We start from the raw sequence: 17,975 nt of genomic DNA on the forward strand, positions 1-17,975 counted from the left end.
AGCACCAGGATTGTTTATTTTAGGGTGGGAGGAATGGGTCCTGGAGAGGAGGCTGTGGTGGAGGCAATGACAACCTCTCCATAGCTTTTTAGTTCCCAACTTCTAGAAACTGATTCAAGAACTTGAATTCTGAACGAAATGTTTTTAAGATGTTGGGTTGGCTGACAGGTACAATTCTGGCTAAGAGAGAGGCACTAAAGTACAATGAAAAGAGAGAAGGCTCTGGAGTCAGACAGTTCTAGGGCCCCGATGCCAGGCCCACCAACTACTTTCTATCTGGGTGACCTTGGGCAAGTTTCCCAACCTCCCTGGCACCTTGGTTTCCTATCTGTAAAATTTAGAGAATTTGTAAAACTCACAGGTTTAACCAGATAATTCCTGTAAAGGATTCCGCACAGTACTTGGCACAAAGTGAGCACCCAATAAGTGATAGTCATTATTACCGTCAACTACAGGCCAAAGGACCAGAATTCATCCAAACTCCCTAGTAAACAATTAACTAGCGCAGTGAATACCAGATCTGACGGACGCGCTTATTTGCCCAATAAGGTACCAGAAAAGAACTCAGTGGAGTCAAACCAATGGCATTGGCCCTTGTTGTTGGACGGGCTTTCTTGCTTTTCCACCAATAGTTTGAAGATTTGACTAGCGAGTGACATTCTGACAGTCCAATGACGCACAACCAGCCCGCACTCAGCACTTCGGCGAAGATAAATCAAGGAGCCGGCACGTATACATTCCGTTACTAGGCAGTATTGGACGGAGAGAGGGACTTAGGGGATACTGTGCGAGGGCTAGGCACTAATGAGCTAAAAAAAAGAAAAAAGAAAAAAGACGATGGTTGCGCCAAGTGAACGCGGCCGCCATCATGCTCTAATTTCCCCTTCGCCTCTCCTGGTCGGCGACCGTGGAAGCGGCCTCTGGGATGCTAAGGGGGTGTGTCCCCCAATGATTGGCGCAGGCAGTTCAGCCAATCCTAGCTCGTCAAACGGGAAGCACTTGGCCAATGAGGGGCGACGGCAGCGGCGAGGAATTGGAGGGGCGGAGCATTAGCTTGACAAACACAAAAGCCAGCCAGTGAGAGCCGGAGGCATCCTCCCTGCAGCCAATGGAGTGGGGCTGTGGGCGGGCCCCAGAGTGTTTGTGTTGTGGTTTTGGGGGAGGGAGGCGGAGGGGAAAGTTTGTTTATTTTGTTTTAGTTTCTGGGGTCCCCGTGTTTCTGGGAGGTGAAGCGGGAGGGACTGACCCCCGTTCTCCTCAGTCCCCCTACTACGTCGCTTCCACAGCCAGCGGAGGAGCGGGGACCGCGCGCATCGCAGCGCATCGCCTCACAGCGGAACGCCGCGCACTCGGAACCGGCACTGCTCGGCGGTGAGTGAGGACCGACGGCCACTGCTGCTCTTCCCCTCCCCCGCACACCGCGAGTCTGAACCGGGCGGCCGGGTGGGCGAGGACGCCCGCGGGAGCGCGCGGTGCGGGCAGGCCTGTCAAGCTGAGGCGCAGGGCGTGCGAGTCCTCGCGAGTGAGCGAGCGCGGCGGGGAGAGGGCCGGGAGGGGCGTGAGCGAGCGCGGGGCCCGGCGGGGGCGGTGGTCTGGAGCGCGTGCTCCGAGGGGGCGGCCGTCCGGTGGTTTTGACCCGGGGGGGCGGGTAGGGACGCGGGTGACGTCCCGCGCGCAGGGAAGGGGCGCCGGGGATGGCAGGGCCGGGTCGGACGGGCGCGAGGCTGTGGGCGTCACGCGCTGGCAGGTGTGAGCTGGGGAGGGCTTCCGGGTGGGCTGGCCAAGTCGGGTTCGCTTCCCGTGGCTGGGGGGCCTTTGGGCAGGGAGGGGTCCCGGTCGCGACGGGAAGCCGAGGCCCGCGGAGGCGCGTGTCGGAGAGGCGTCAGGCCTCGGAGCCTCCTGGTCCGTGTCTGCGTGCAGGACCTGCATGACGGAGTGAATGTGGTTCCCCCGTTTCACCCGGGCCGAGGGTACCACCCTTTCACCCCTCATCCCGGAGCCCTGCGTGTGTGGCCATCTTCGACAGGCGAGTCAGACTTTCCTAGAGGAAACGAGGGGAATAACATTAGATGAAACAGCCCGAGGAATGTTTTCTGCCTTCCAGTGGTCCGGCGCCCTTTAGTTTCAGACTAGCGGGGTCATCGGCCCACAGCGGGGTCATCAGCCCACAGCGGGGTCATCAGCCCACAGCGGGCTCAATGCACTAGAGCGGCTGTAGACACCCAGTAACGGGAGCCTCTTGTGGGCGCGTCAAGGACCAGCCCATCCTCAGTTCTCTGGGCACAGGGTGCCAGTCTGGGTTTTTTCAGACTCCTTGCTTTCTCATGTTTTGGCTGTTGTATTGCTTTTCAGCATCTGTGCTAGAGATTGAGCCGAGGATAAGGCAAATTTCAAGTTGGTCGTTTGTATAACAACGTAAGCAAAATTATACAACAACATTTGTCAAGAGAGGTTTCTCCATAGGCATTGAAAAAAAAAACCACACACCTCCTTAGTTGCGCCCACCAAGCAGTTAAGCATATAGAAATAAGGTGTACACCTTAGCGTTTTGTGAAAGTTTTAACAATGGAGGCTGTTTCCTTCATCTTTGTGGAGAATTTCATTAGGTTGAGAGCTTCCTTTGATTTGGTGAAGCATTGGTGATTTTGGTATTGAAACGGTATTTATTCTTCTGGTAGTGTTATGTAAATGCCTCTTAAAAAGCAGAACTTTTAGCACTTTGTCTTGCAGAGTGTAGTATTGCTGTAGGTAGGTGGTGGGAGGGATATGAATGCAGTAGGTCCCCTACATGAAGGCAAGTGTCCAGAATGCAGATCCGACTGGCTTGTCCCACTTGGGACACCTTTATATTTTCATAGAAGACCGTTTTTAAAGTGCTTGTCCCAAACATTATTTGAGCAGAATAGTTTGTGATAGGACTTAAGGAGAAGACATTTCCAAGCTGCTTTTCTAAGGTAGCAGATAAATGTCATACCCTTGAAACAAAAGAATTTTTGTCCTCATTCAAAAGGAAGCACTTAGAAATGTTCAAAATCAGAACAGTGTCATTTGTTCAAATGGTAGTAACACATTTATTGCATGCTTCCCTTATGCCAGCCTCTATATATTTTTGTTTGTTTTAATCCTCACCCCAGGATATTTTTCATTGATTTTTAGAGTGAGAGGGAGGGAAAGAGACACAGAAAGAGAAGCATCAGTTTGATGAGAGACACTTTGGTTGCCTCTGGTGGTACATGCTCCTGACCAGGGAGCCTGCATCTGAGGTACATGCCCTTCATGCCCTTGACCGGAATCGAACCCAGGACCCTTCAGTCCACAGGTTGGTGCTCTGTCCACTGAGCCAAACTGTCTAGGACTCTTTTCTAATCCTTATCTTACTCAAGCCTGTTTTATGAATGAGAAAAGGAGCCTACAAGAGCCACATAGCTAGGAAGTTCAGGGGCATAGATTTAGTCTCAAGTCTGTCTGGTTTCAAAGCCCGTGCTTGTTCCATTTTGCTCCCTAAATTATCCAGAGGAAGAAATATGGAAAGGGCACTGGAAAGTAGAGAGAAATAGTGAAGGGAAATGCTACTGATGATTAGGTTGCACCTACCTAATTTAAGAACTTAATGTTAAACTCATTCTTAGCTTTAAAAGTTAAGAACATTTGTACCAAAGCGCATCTGTGCTGTTTTTATTGCCTCCCTGTTTTATTTTTTATCAAGATAACTAAAGTGTGTTTAATTAGAGGTCAAGGCTTTCAGAGCCCGTTGCTCAGATCTCCGCTTCACTACCTTACTGTTATGATTAGTCCTGTGCCCTCTTCCAGGGACCAGGAACTTTTGTATCTAGCACAGTGCTTGGCACATAGTAGGGGCACAGTAAATGTTAGTTGACTAAGGAGCAGAGTTAAAAATGTAATGACTTCGGATTCATTTTAGCAGTTTTAGTTTAATGGGACAATAAAGTGAATAGCTCATGTGCAAAATGCAAATTCTAGAAGAATACTTAAATGGAACAACGTCTGATCTTGGACGTTTGGCTCTGCCAGTTTGCTAAAGCTCCCAGGTGTACTTATCTGAGCTGCTGTACCGTTCTGCTTTTCCTTTCACCTCGAGTTCTACAAGAGGAGGCTATACTGAGTGCTTCCCTTGACTACTCAGTCATCCTTTGAACCTTTACATCCTGGCTCCCGACCTCACCACTCACCAAGGCTTTTCCCAGGTCATCAATTACCTAATGGTTAAATTTCCCAGAACATCTTTTTCTGTCTCCCTTCAGCAGTCAGTCCTTTCACTGTCCCCAGCCCCTTTACATTTTTTACTTTATTTTAAAAAATAACATATAGTAGCATTGACTTTTAGGGTGTATACAGTTCCATAAATGTTAACACATGTATAGATTTATGTAACCACCACCACAACTAGGATACCGAACAGTTATATTGCACCCCACATCCCAACTCTTTCATGCTATATCTCTTTTAAAAAAATACATATTTTTATTGATTTCAGAGAGGAAGGGAGAGGGAGAGAGAGATAGAAACATCAATGATGAGAGAGAATCATTGATCGGCTGCCTCCTACATGCCCCCTACTGGGGATCAAGCCTGCAATCCAGGCATGTGCCCTTGACCAGAATCGAACCCAGGACCCTCTAGTCCACAGGCCGACGCTCTATCCCCTGAGCAAAACCAGCTAGGGACATGGTATATCCCTTTTGATACATTTTCTCCTGATTTCAGTTCCAGAGATAAACACTAAGGATCAGGCTGGGGCTCCTTTTGTTGTCCTTGTTTTCTTTTTATTTTCTCCTGCTCCCTAAAAATGTTAACCTGCATATCTATGCCTGGCTCCCTTCCATAATCCAGACAACATCCCTGTTTACTTGCTAGAATTCTTCATTACTCCTTTATACTCACTGTGTTAAAGCTAGGCCTTAACTTTGCCTTCCAAACCAGCTCTTTCATCAGATTTTTCTGTAATTTTCAGTGGTGCCATCCTTCTCCCAAACTTGGAACTCCAGAACACTTAGAGGGCCTTATAAAAATTCTTATCCCAGACCTGGTGTCCTGCTACTCAGCTACAAATTCTGGCTTCTGCCCACTTGCTGCCAAGCCAGCTCTGGTTCATTAGGCTGAGTGGAGCGTAGGTAGTTGGAGCATTTAGAACCCCATCAGGATCGGTCTGCTCTTCTGGTCAAAACCCCTCATGGCTTCCCATTGCACTCAGGTTGTTGGGATTTTATTTTACGACTCTCCCCCCACCCCCTTTCTTTAAAATAAAACAAAATATATATACATATATTTTATTTTTTATTTTAGAGAGGAAGGGAGAGGGGGAGAGAGAGAGAAACATCAATGATGAAAATCATTGATCTGCACACCCCCCACTGGGGGTTGAGCCCACAACCCAGGCATTTTCCTGACGGGAAATCCAGCTGTGACCTCCTGGTTCATAGGTCAGTGCTCAACCACTGAGCCACACCAGCTGGGTAACCCACCCCCATTTCTGACCTAACTCTACTTGGTCTTTCAATTCCTTGAATTGCCCTAGCCTTTTTCAGCCTCAATGTTTTTGTACCTACCATTCTCCTGGCTTGGGCTATTCTTCCCTCCCTGCTTCCTAACCCTATCCTAACCCTAACCTTCTGCTTCTCCCTTGTTTTCACCCACCTGACTTGCATTCTAAACTATCTGGACAATGGAACACCATTGAAGGTAGGGTTCAGATTAAATTGTCACTTCCTCAGACCTCGTCCCACTACCTCCACCCACCCTCAATTAGATCTCTCAGAGCTCCTGTTATTTTTTCTTAGCTCTCACTACAATTTGTGATTCAGGACCATGTCTGTTTTGTTTCTCATGTCTCCAGAGCCTAGCCAAGAATCAGGCGTACAGCAAACTCCCAGTGTTTGTTGGCTGTGTTGTGTCTGGGCTTTTGATTTTATAATTTATTGCTATCTTGTAGTTTCTGGTAACCTTGTTTTCTCCTACCTTCTCTGGGACTTGACTCCACTGTTGGAGGTCTTGCCATGTAGAGATAGATCAGAAATTGCTGAAGAGGACCCCGATCCTGTTCTCCCTCTGAATCGTGCCTCTGCCTGGAAGCCCTTACCACTGAGCCAGACTAGATCTAACCTAAACTGTTAGCTGAGCTTGCCAAGTCTGCTGAGCAGTGCACCTTGGTTATCCAGATCGGGTCAGCGTTTGCAGCTGTTCTTCTTCCCTCACCTCACCCTGCTCTTGATTTCTTCCTCCTCTCTCCACGCAGTTTGAAATTCCAAAGACAATGTACACTTTCCAGCTGAGTCTGCTTACCCTTTGACATTTACTACTTTTTGACATTGACAACTGCCTCTAGTGTCTTGACCCTACAGATTGCCCGCACACTAATCTTTGTTGATGTTTCCTGCCCCCTCTCCAAATCTACCCCAGGCACTTAAATTCGGAAACCTTCAATGGTGTTCCATTGTCCAGATAGTTTAGAATACAAGCCAAAAATATGAGCCACGTAGGTAATTTTAACTTTCCTAGCAGCCACATTAAAAATAGTAGAAAGGGTAAAGTTGATTTTTATTTACTTTTATTTACTTCAATATATCCAAAATACTATTATGTGAACATGTTATCAGTAAAAAAAAATTGAGATGCTTTATCTTCCCTTTTTCATGTTAAGTCTTTGACATCTGGAGTGTATTTTTCAACATCTCAATTCAGACTAACCACATGTCAGGTTCTAAGTAGCCACATGTGGCTAATGGTTACCATGTTGGACAGCACACCTCTAAACCATATGCTCAATATAGTTGGAGGGCTATACCTGGGTATTTCCAGCCACTGGCCTTTAGATAACTCTGTGTCCCTTATCTAGAGCCAGCTCCTTTTCCAAATATGCTAACCTTCCTTGCTGAGAAACCCTGGGGATCCCAAGACCATTCTTATACTTTCAGTTCTCAACATCTCCCCTGAACCCTTTTAACATTAATTTTTTGTGTCACTATTTTTTCATATAGCAATTACTGATAATATTTATTAGTTTGCTTTGTAATCAGGAATAATATTAAAATATTTAACAACTGATAAAGCATGGGCACTGACCAATAGGGATAGGTGCCTAGTGAAATAGAATCAATGGAATCTGTACACAGCCTGTATGTTCCCACTGTGTGTACCTGTTGAATAACAGCTCGGATTATCTTGGGGTGTGTATTATCAGCTTCCCTTCAAGAGAGTGTGAATTGAGTTCCTTGAAGGCAGACTTTTATTTTACTCATGTTTGCATTCCTAAGACAGCTCCTGACCTGGCCTGTAATAGGCAATTTATAACTATCCTAATATATAAAAACCCTGGGTCCATCATGACCAGAGGCTTGACCAACTGGAAGTCAGTCCTGCAGTCAGCACTGGGTTGCCGTGGCAACCCAGCACTGACTGCTATGGCTGCAGGCGTGGTGACCCAGCACTGACTGCTGAGGGGGCTGCGAATCAGGCCCGGAGAGAGGCCTGAAGAGAGAAGCAGGGTCTGATCCGTAGCCTCTGTGGCAGCTGTTGATCAGCACTTGCCTCTCTCTTTCTCTCTGGGCCTGGCCAGCAGCTGTGCCTCCATTTCTCTCCAGGACTCCACCGGGGCTGATGATCAGCCCCACCTTTCTGATCAGGACCTGTTGATAGGCCCAGAGATGCTGACTGGCATAGAAACCGACCAATCAGAACCAAATCTGGGTGAAGTGTGAGGAGCCAATGGCTGTCTAAGAGGCGGAGCTTTTGACGCTGACTGGCATAGAAACCGACCAATCAGAACCAAATTGGCTGGCAGAGGAGGGCAGTTGGGGGCAAGATCAGGCCTGCAGGGGAGGGCAATTAGGGGTGATCAGGCAGGCAGAGGCAGTTAGGGGCGATCAGGCCGGTAGGGAAGGGCAGTTGGGGGTGAGATCAGGATGGCAGGGGAGGGCAGTTGGAGGCAACCAGGCTGGCAGGGGAAGGCAGTTGGAGGCAAGATCAGGCCAGCAGGGGAGGGCAGTTGGGGGCAAGATCAGGTCGGCAGGGAAGGGCAGTTGGGGGCAACCAGGCTGGCAGGGGAGGGCAGTTGGAGGCGATCAGGTCGGCAGGGGATCAGTTAGGTGTTAATCAGGCCAGTAGGGGAGCGGTTAGGGGGTGATCAGGCTGGCAGGCAGAAGTGGTTAGGAGCAATCAGGCAGGCAGGCAGGTGAGCGGTTAGGAGCCAGCAGTCCCGGATTGTGAGAGGGATGTCCGACTGCGGTTTAGGCCCGATCTCTGTGGGATCGGGCCTAAACTGGCAGTTAGACATCCCTCGAGGGGTCCCAGATTGGAGAGGGTGCAGGCTGGGCTGAGGGACACCCCCCACCCAGTGCACAAATTTCGTGCACCAGGGCCTCTAGTCCTATATAATTAAAGCCTAATATGCAAATTGACCAAACAGTGGAACAACCGGTCGCTATGACGCACACTGACTACCAGGGGGCAGGCGCTCAACGCAGGAGCTGCCCCCTGGTGGTCAGTGTGCTCCCACAGGGGGAGTGCCGCTCAGCCAGCAGCTGGGCTCATGGAGCAGTGAGTTGAGCAGTAAGGAGCAGCAAGCAGGTGGGCGGTAAGGAGCAAGGGGCCCCGGACTGCGAGAGGGTGCAGGCCAGGCTGAGGGACACTTTCCCTGCCCCCCACCCAGTGCACGAATTTCGTGCACCAGGCCTCTAGTTTTAAATAAATGAACAAATGCTACGTTGCATTTAGAAACTAAAATATAAGTTATTTTTTAAAAATTTATTTTAGAGAGAGAGAGAAACATTGATTTGTTGTTCCACTTATTTATGCATACATTGGTTGATTCTTTTATGTGCCCTGACCAGGGATGGAACCCACAATCTTGGTGTATCTGGACAATGCTCTAATCAACTGAGCTACCTGGCCAAGGCCAAAATATAAGTCCTTTGAGGACAGAGATCATGCATGTGAAGTAGTATATAGCATACTGTCTTCATAGGAACATTTCTTCTGAATGAAGATTTGCTTTTAAATAACTATGCTTAGATCTTGTTATGGATTTTCAGGCTGGGTCAGAAATGAGGTTTGGCTTTAATTTAATGAGACTTGTTTTCTGTTGTGGTTTGTGAGCGGGCTCTGAAAGCAGCTTCAAAAGAAGAGCTCCTTGGAATTAATGCATACTCTTCCAGAGTTAGGGGCTCAGTTGATTACTGGAAAGTCACTGAACTAGGGGTTAAAAGTCCTAGGTTGGTTTATATTACAGACATTTGCTTGAGTGCCTACTATGTCCCAAGCACAGGAATGATTGCAAATTCAACTACTATAATAGTATGGAAAAAGTGCCTCTTTATCAAGAGATGATGAAATGATTAATTCTTCCTAGAGAGATTTAATTCCTCTCTGCTCCCCTATACTTTACTCATTTCTAACATGGACTATACTGTATCATGTTTCAAGATCTGTTTCTTTTACTAGATTGTGAGTTTCTTAAGAGCAAGACTGTTGCATTCATCTCTGCATCCCCAAACATGCTGTACTGTACCTGCCATATTGTAGGCACTCAAATGTTTGAGTAAATAACCTCAAATAAATTACTTGGCTTTGCAGAACCTCAGTTTTTTCTTTTGTAAGTATGGAATTCTCTGCCTCAGCAATAATAATCTTTTAAATCTACATACCTGTTCTCTATATGTTATACTTCAAATGTAAAACATTTACTTAAAAAACAAATATAGCTCTGGCTGGTGTGGCTCAGCTGGTTTGGCATCGTCCTGTGCACTGAAAGGTTGCCAGTTCGATTTCTGGTCAGGATACATGCCCGGATTGTGTGCTCTATCTGTGGTGGGGGGCATATAGAAGGCAGCTGATTGATGGTTTGCTATCACATCAATGTTTCCCTCTCTCTCTCTCTAAAAAATATCAATTAAAAAAATCTAAAAAAAAAAAAAAACCCACAAGTATAAATCTGATCATATTTCTTCCCTACTTTAAACAGTTACTGAGTCTCCCAGACCCTGCTATCCCCTCTCTGGAATAGAAACTTCATTAGAACAAGTACCTGGTCTGTCTTGTTCACGTGGTGCCAGTGAAGACCCTGCCTCCGTTCATGCCACTCTCCCCTTTGCTGCCTGCACGGTTGCACACTGATCCTCCTGGTTCTTGAGATGCATATTCCTCCCCATTCAAGGTCTCTTCTTGGCACTTGCTATTCCTATGGTCTGTAAGCCTCCCACCCTGACTTTTAAGCCTCCCACCTTGACCTTAGTTGATGTTTCTTCAAGGATCAGAGCTCAGTTTATATGTTACTTCTTTAGTGACTTCATAGTCACCCTCAGCCCAGACCAGGAGATGTGCTCCTTTCAAACACTCAGAGCACTTAATACAATTGTAATTAAATATTTGTATATCGTTTCCCTGCTAGACCATAGCTACGAGAATAAAACTGCCCTGTCTGTTTTGTTCATGTTTGTAGCACCAGTATTTAGCACTGTAGGTTATACATAGTAGGTCCTCAATAAGTGTTTTTCAAATGAAGTTAGGAAAGAGAACTAAAAATAGAGTTTTTAAAAATCCTTAGTCATTATAATGGTTTAAATAAATTAAATGCCTGGGGGCAGAGACTTCCCTTTTTAAATTATCTCCAGATTATATTTTTCTTTAGTAATGGGTAAACATTTTAAGATTACAGAAAGAAGATTGAAATTAAAAACATTAATTTGTCTGAAATTTTTATTTAGTCATTGTAGACTTTAATGAGTATCCTTTTAATCTTTACTAGCAGGAATGATCAGAATGGTTATTTCTTTAAAAATCTTTTCATATGCTGGGGACTCACATACCTACAGTTTCACTGAACGTTTGAAGTATATCATGTGCTGAATGCTGTGTTACAAGCTAGGACTATACGGATGGGATGAGAGGAGATCTTTGCTCCTAAGGAGTGCACAGCCAGGTGGGTGAGGCAGACATGGACCCAGATGAGTGCCACTTGGTGTAATAAGTACTATAATAGACAGTACAAGGGAAGTGGCAAAGGTGAAAAAGAGAGTCATCAACACAACTGGAGGTCAAGATAGCCTTCCCAAGGGAGGAAACACTCCCATTAAAGCCCTGAAGGAAAGGTATTTCAGGCAGAGGGAACAGCCTGTGCAGAGTCATGAAGCAGCAGCATATTTAGGACAGTATGTGGAGAATGACTAGCACACCAGTGGTATCCTATCTAATAAAAGAGTAATATGCAAATTAACCATCACTCCACTACATCCACCAGCCACGCCCACTAGCCAATCGGGACCGAGTATGCAAATTAACCCCAACCAATATGGCTGCGGCCACTGAGCAAGCAGGAGGGAGGATTGGGTTTCCCCAGCGATGGAGGAAGCCAAGCTTTCCACACACCCTGGCAGGCCCAGGCCTCCACTCCAAGCTACAAAGTTTCAATTATAGAAGATAAATAAATCCCAACAGAAATGGTGGCAGCCACGGAGCTGGAGAGAGCAGGAGGCTAGGGTTGCCCCAGCAATGGAGGAAGCCAAGCTTTCCGCACACCCTGGCCATCCCAGGCCTCCGCTTAAGGCTACAAAGTTTCAATTATAGAAGATAAATAAATCCCAACAGAAATGGCTGCCACCACGGAGCAAGCAGGAGGCTTGGCTTCACTCCAGGCTACAAAGTTTCAATTGTAGAAGATAAATAAATCCCAGATACCAGGGCCTCTACTTGGGTCGCCGGGGGGCGTGGCCAGCCTGCAAACCACCACAGGTCCCTCGCCCAGGCCGCCCCACGCCCCAAGGGAACCCCCACCCTGATCTGGGACACCCTTCAGGGCAAACCAGCCGGCCACTACCCGTGCACCAGGCCTCAATCCTATCTAATAAAAGAGTAATATGCAAATTGACCATCACTAACACACAAGATGGCTGCCCCCATGTGGTCAAAGGTCCTGCCCCCATGTGGACACAAGATGGCCACCACAAGATGGCCAGCAGGGGAGGGAAGTTGGGGGCGACCGGGCCTGCAGGGAAGGGCAGTTAGGGGGGACCCAGGCCTTCAGAGGAGAGCAGTTGCGGGGGGACCAGGCCTGCAGGGGAGGGCAGTTAGGGGTGACCAGGCCTGCAGGGGAGGGCAGTTAGGGGTGACCAAGCCTGCAGGGGAGGGCAGTTAGGGGTGACCAGGCCTGCAGGGGAGGGCAGTTAGGGGTGACCAGGCCTGCAGGGGAGGGCACTTAGGGGCAAACAGGCTGGCAGGGGAGCAGTTAGGCATCAATCAGGCTGGCAGGGGAGTGGGTAGGGGGTGATCAGGCTGGCAGGCAGAAGCGGTTAGGGGCAATCAGGAAGGCAGGCAGGCAAGCAGTTGGGAGCCAACAGTTCTGGATTGTGAGAGGGATCCCAGATTGGAGAGGGTGCAGGCTGGGCTGAGGGACACCCCCCGCCCCATGCACAAATTTTGTGCACCAGGCCTCTAGTACTTTATAAAGCTAATGTTGGGATACAGAGCCAACAGCTAACTTAGGTAGGTTAACTGTGACATGTCACACTCCAACTCTTAGATTATACTGCATTTTAGAACTGGAAATGACCTTAGAAATAATGATGTGATTTCTTATATTTGAATTCCTAAAGGCATTATAAAGTACTATTCAAAGATCATCATAAACCAGGATGGTGCTTGTCACTTCTGGTGAATATGCTCGAGTGAGTATAGATAGTACTTTCAACCATGCAGATGATTTCAGGTGGAGTTGTAGAAAGTGGTGACTCATTTAAACTTATCTTTAGGAGCTGAGGGTAAAGGCGATGACCTCTTGATCACCTGAGGTGAGTGCTGATCTGTATCTCCCACAAGGGCCAAACACTGAACCAGTGAAAGGGATGAAATCAGGAAGTATTGCCCAGAAGGGTTTCTGGGTACATGTATGGGAAAGATGATTCCTATAGCTTGAAAGTCTTTACCGTACTTTATAACTTTCCAAGTGGTTCACTGAACTAGCATTAACTTAATTTGTTGAATGGAAACCTAGCCATTTTCCTTAATTTTGCTCCTCTTTAGTTCAATAGCTCTTTGCTTTCATGTCCTCCCCCTCCATCTCTCTTTCCCGCTTTCCCCAATCCACCCCATCCCTTGCTATCTTTTATTCTATCATCACTAAATTGTTTTCAGATATAACCATGGAGTGTCTGTACTTGGTTGGCTAACCAGTGTCTCAGCTTTCCATATTAGGAGCTTGATATTTTTCAAAAAGAGATGATTAAGCTCTGGTAGTGCTGATCACACTCAGAAGATGCTAACTGACCTATTAAATGTCAGTTAATACAAATTTTGTATGTTCATTTATTGACCTAGATTACTAGGGGTAAGAAGATAATGGATGGTAGGAAGAGTGAAAGCTGTGTGTAGTTTATTTCAGAATGTTTGGAAAAGAAAGGAAGGAGAAAATAGAAGCCAGGCAAGATTGAGAAAGCAATATCTTAAGGTAAAATAGGAAACCTGTTTAAAGGTGTATAAGAAAAAACCCAGAAGAGAAAGATAAATTAAAGCTTGACTGGAGAAAGTAGCAGGTAATTGATGGGGCAGGGCCACCAGATTCCTCCCAAGGGCATAGGTGGAATGATAATCATTAGAAGTTCTTTATAGTTGCTCAACTAGAGAAGAGGGTGATGTCGGGGTTCTCTCTTGGATACCTTGAACTCAAAACAAGGTATTGTTTTTGTTTTTCTACTTTATTTTTTCTGTGGCCCCTCAGCAGAATGGTTTGCACATAGTAGGTATAAAGTCTAAGAGATAAATTCACAGGATTAAAAGAAGATATTGAGTATGACTTTAAACTTGTTTCAGCTACCAGTTCATACTATCTGTGGTTTTATACTTGTTTCAACTACCAGTTCATACTGAGTTTTATATTTGTACTAGAGGCCCGGTGCACAAAATTTATGCATGGGTAGGGTCCCTAGGCCTTGCTGGCGATCAGGGCCAATCAGGTTCCCCGCCTCCCGACTTCCCTGCCTCCTCCTTCCCTCGTTCCCTCAGCGCCCCGCTGCCTCTGCTGGTCACCTGCCATGTTCCATGCCATGCGGAATCCCCTTTCCACGTCTCGCATGGTTCAGGGTTCCAGTTCAGAGTTCAAGTTCTGGAGAAGGGCTGCACACAAATGAAAGGAGACTTGAAGAAATTCAATTTGGCGATATGGGGGGCCAGGCGGTAGTCCAACTCTAGTGGGAGAACTACTACTCTGCTCTGGCCCTGCCATCCCTTTTATTGAGGCTATGGGGAAAACACCTTGGGCAGGAAATAACAGAAATTTACACATAGCCCTTAGGCAGGAAATAACAGAAATTTACATGGGACAAACAGAGGTGGAGGCTGCTTCAGCTAACAATGTCTCAACTAAAGGGTGAGTGGTTAGAGCAATTAAGGTTGTTAACCAGCCTTCCTGGCTTCCTGTCAACATCTCTCTTTTAGTGAAACTGATTGGTTTGCGCACATCATAGCGAGGCATCGAACTCCCAGTCTCCTGGTTGAACTCCCCAGGGGACAAAATTTGCATATTAGCCTTTTATTATATAGGATACCAAAGTGTTTAAAATTTATGATGTTTTATCAACCAAAGGACTTGTGTGCATGCATACAAGCCTAACCAATGGTTAAGGACAACAAGGGGGTGGGGTGGGGGATGGGAATGGGGGGATGAGGACAAATATGTGACACCTTAATCAATAAAGAAATAAAAAATGTAAAAAAAAATTATGATGTTTTTATCTGCAGTTTGGCTTTCTATTAAAGGGCACACTAGTTATCAATTCCCACTTAAACCATGCAGGTAAGTCTGTGGGTTGGTATAAAGAGAAGTCTTTATGCCCCTACAGTCCCAGTATATGGCCAGAACATGGGCCCCGAGGGAAAAAATGTTATTTTTAAAACACCGAAACAGTTAGTGAAAAGGCTCTTTGTAGGACCACAAAAAAAACAACACACACACAACACAAAACAAGAGAATGAAAATGCAAAAGACATCACATTTCAAGCCAGTAAGGGCTGGTTTGAAAACTTTAAAAAGGGAACCCTTTGCCCCACACACAGCTTGTGAGTTGGCCTCAGCACATTGTGACACCACCCTACGCTTCCCGAACCTGCCAGAGCCAGGGCTCAACACTGATGCCTTGTGTTTGCTTTTGAAGTGAATGCTCTCTAGACTTTTATTTACTGTACTTAAAAAGGTGTATTTACTGTCCTTTCCTCTTGTTTTCCGTTAACCTCCTGTGTTTTAGATCTTGGCTTTACCATTCAAGGTGTTTTTCAGAAAGGGTAACTCTGGAGGCTGAGACGGGCCTTGCTTCACGAACTCCCTTACAAAGTTAGTTATTGACTCTTTTGGGTCCCATCATTGGTAACCTATCCTCCCAGCACCTGAATCTTGAAATCCTGAGACACTGACTCTTGAAACATTGTCAAATCCTTTAGCTCTTTTCTCTTTGGCTTTGGACTGCGAACCTCTCTTTTTTGTGTTTGTGCCGCCATCCTGATTCTAAGTCATCCTCAGGCTATATCTGGATTATTAAAATAGCTTCCTGTCAGTCGTCCTGGTCCCAGTTTCTCCCTAGAAAACATTTCCTACGTTCTGTTTTCATTTCCCTTCTTTATCACCCTGTGCTTTCCTATTCCGTGAAGTCCAAGCACCTGTGTCTGAGCCAGGCTCCTATATTGTTTCCATCTGTCAACTGTCATTCACTAGTTTTGAATCTTGGCCTCCTTTTCATATAATCTTTTCTCTATTTTCTATATGACTTCCTCCCTTTCCCCCCATACTTTATAAAGGCTATCCTTATATAAAATATTCTGTTTCTGGTTTCCAAGCCATTTTCTTTCTCACTCTCAGAAAGCCTTCTCTAAATTTTACTTTTCTTGGAATCATTTCTTATTAGAGGCCTCTTCATTTGAGTACAGTTTGGTTTTATTGATATGATTGTGACTAATAAAATAAATAAAAATTTACTTTGCTAATTTCCTTTATTCTAGTGGCATTTTTGTACGTTTGTGGGTTTTTTTTTGTTTTTTGTTTTTACATACACAATTATATCATTTACAAAGAAAGTCAGTTTTACTTTCTTACCTTTGAGTTCTATTTGTTGCTAGGACCTCAAGTACCACGTTTAATAGAAGTGGTATGAATGGGCATCCTTGCTTTTCCCCCTCAGACTTAGGGGGAAGGCTTTGTAGCATTAAGTGTGATGTTAGCTTGTTTTTCTTCGTTACCCAGCTAATACTCAGCTGAATACTCAAGGGGTCCCCTGTAGCTCTCTTTCTCTGCAGCTCTTTCTTCTGCAGGACTGCACACTGCAAACTCTAGCTGTCTTGGCCTCCCCAGAATCTCAGCTCTATCTTCTCAAATAAGAGAGGTCTCTGAGTTCCACCTGAGGTTCCCTTTCATGTGCTGTGGCCTGGAAACTACCTAGGCAGCCAGCTCGCTCGGGCAGTTGTGTGGCTCCCTCATTTGTTTACCATTTCTCAGGGATCACTGTCCTTCCTTGCCTGATGTTCAGGGTTTTGAAAATATATTTTGTCTGTATTTTTAGTTGTTTCAGGTGCAGGGTACATCTGGTCCCTCTTCCTCCATCTTTTCTGGAAGTGGCAGTCCTGCCTTTTCTTGAAACATCTAAGGAATCATTTAGGAATTGCTCCCAGAGTATGAGACATTCTTTGGAATTTCCGTAGAGGAAAATCTCCATTCTTTCAGGGTTGATTTGATTTTGGGGGGCAACCAAGAATCACTTTTCAGGTCTGGTTAAATGATTTGTCTGGATAATACTCTTTGGGGTCCAAAATGAGTTCAGAGTTATGAGGCAGATTTCCTTGTGTGATTTGATTTGTAAACTAGTTTGAAAGCAAAATAGGAGTTGCAAAATATTTTCAGTGGTGGCAACCTAATTAAATAAATATGAAACTTCTTAGGGAGGTATATCTTGAAAAATAACTTTCATTTGAATGTTTCTATGTGTTTATTGGTATATAGTTAGTATCAGTTTATATTTACAACTTGCACTTACCTGCTTCTTAGTAAGCTTTCTTTTTTTTAAAAAATGTGTTTTTATTGATTTGAGAGAGAGAGAGAGAGAAAAAGAGAGAGAGAGGGAGAGGGAGAAAGAGAGAGAAACATCAATCAGCTGCTTCCTGCATTGCCCCCACTGGGGACTAGCCTACATACAACCTTGGCATGTGCCCTGACCAGGAAAGAAACCTACAACCTCTGGGTGCACAGGAACGATACCCAACCAAATGAGCCACAGCAGTCAGGGCTTAGTAAGCTTTCTTACATTGTTTTTATATCATACAGATCTCTCTCCAGTCTAGATACTTTCATATATTTCCTCACTACATTGCACTCCTCTGTGGAAGCTTAAGTCACGATGGTAGACTAGCTAATTTCTGTGTAAGGAAACTAAGATCACTCTGTCAAAATACATTGCATGATATAAAGGATGTAAAATTGGTTTCTGATACCTGTACAGCATTATTAATACCTTCATGATTTAAATTTAAAGTTATTCATATAAGATGCTGAATTCCAGAGCATGAGCACATACCTGTATCTGGCTTACACTAGGAATTATGTGAATGACCTAGTTCAAAGAGATGCCTTAAATCTGGATCTGTTAAGTAATTAACGAAGGAATATCCTTAGAACCTGGTAGATTGGTGTATGTATACTACATTAATGCAACCTTATATAATTCTTTGGGGAAGAGGTAAAATTCTTTTCCTAACGTCTTGTTTTTTAGCACCTGTATGTCCCGTTAGCCCTACTCTCACCCCCAATTAGGAAACAAGGACTTTTTTTTTTAATACTTACCCGAGGATATGTGTGTGTGTTTTAAATTGATTTTAGAGAAGAAGGGAGAAAGAGAAACATCGATGTAAGAGAAAAACAGAGATTGGCTGCCTCCCATACATGCCCCAGTTAAGGATAGAACCCACAGCCTACATATGTGCCCTGACTGGGA

General features: G+C 45.5%; 1 protein-coding gene across 1 annotated transcript in view; it reads left to right on the forward strand.

Moving 5' to 3' along the window:
• The first annotated feature begins 1,245 nt into the window (after positions 1-1,245).
• Positions 1,246-17,975, forward strand: part of TNRC6B (trinucleotide repeat containing adaptor 6B) — a 206,037-nt gene continuing 189,307 nt past the window's right edge. Inside the window, exon 1 of the mRNA XM_054719553.1 lies at positions 1,246-1,371. The gene's annotated coding sequence lies outside the window, so the exon portion shown is untranslated. The remainder of the gene's footprint in view (positions 1,372-17,975) is intronic.

Source organism: Eptesicus fuscus, chromosome 7 (genome assembly GCF_027574615.1).
Source record: "Eptesicus fuscus isolate TK198812 chromosome 7, DD_ASM_mEF_20220401, whole genome shotgun sequence".
NCBI lineage: Eukaryota > Metazoa > Chordata > Mammalia > Chiroptera > Vespertilionidae > Eptesicus > Eptesicus fuscus.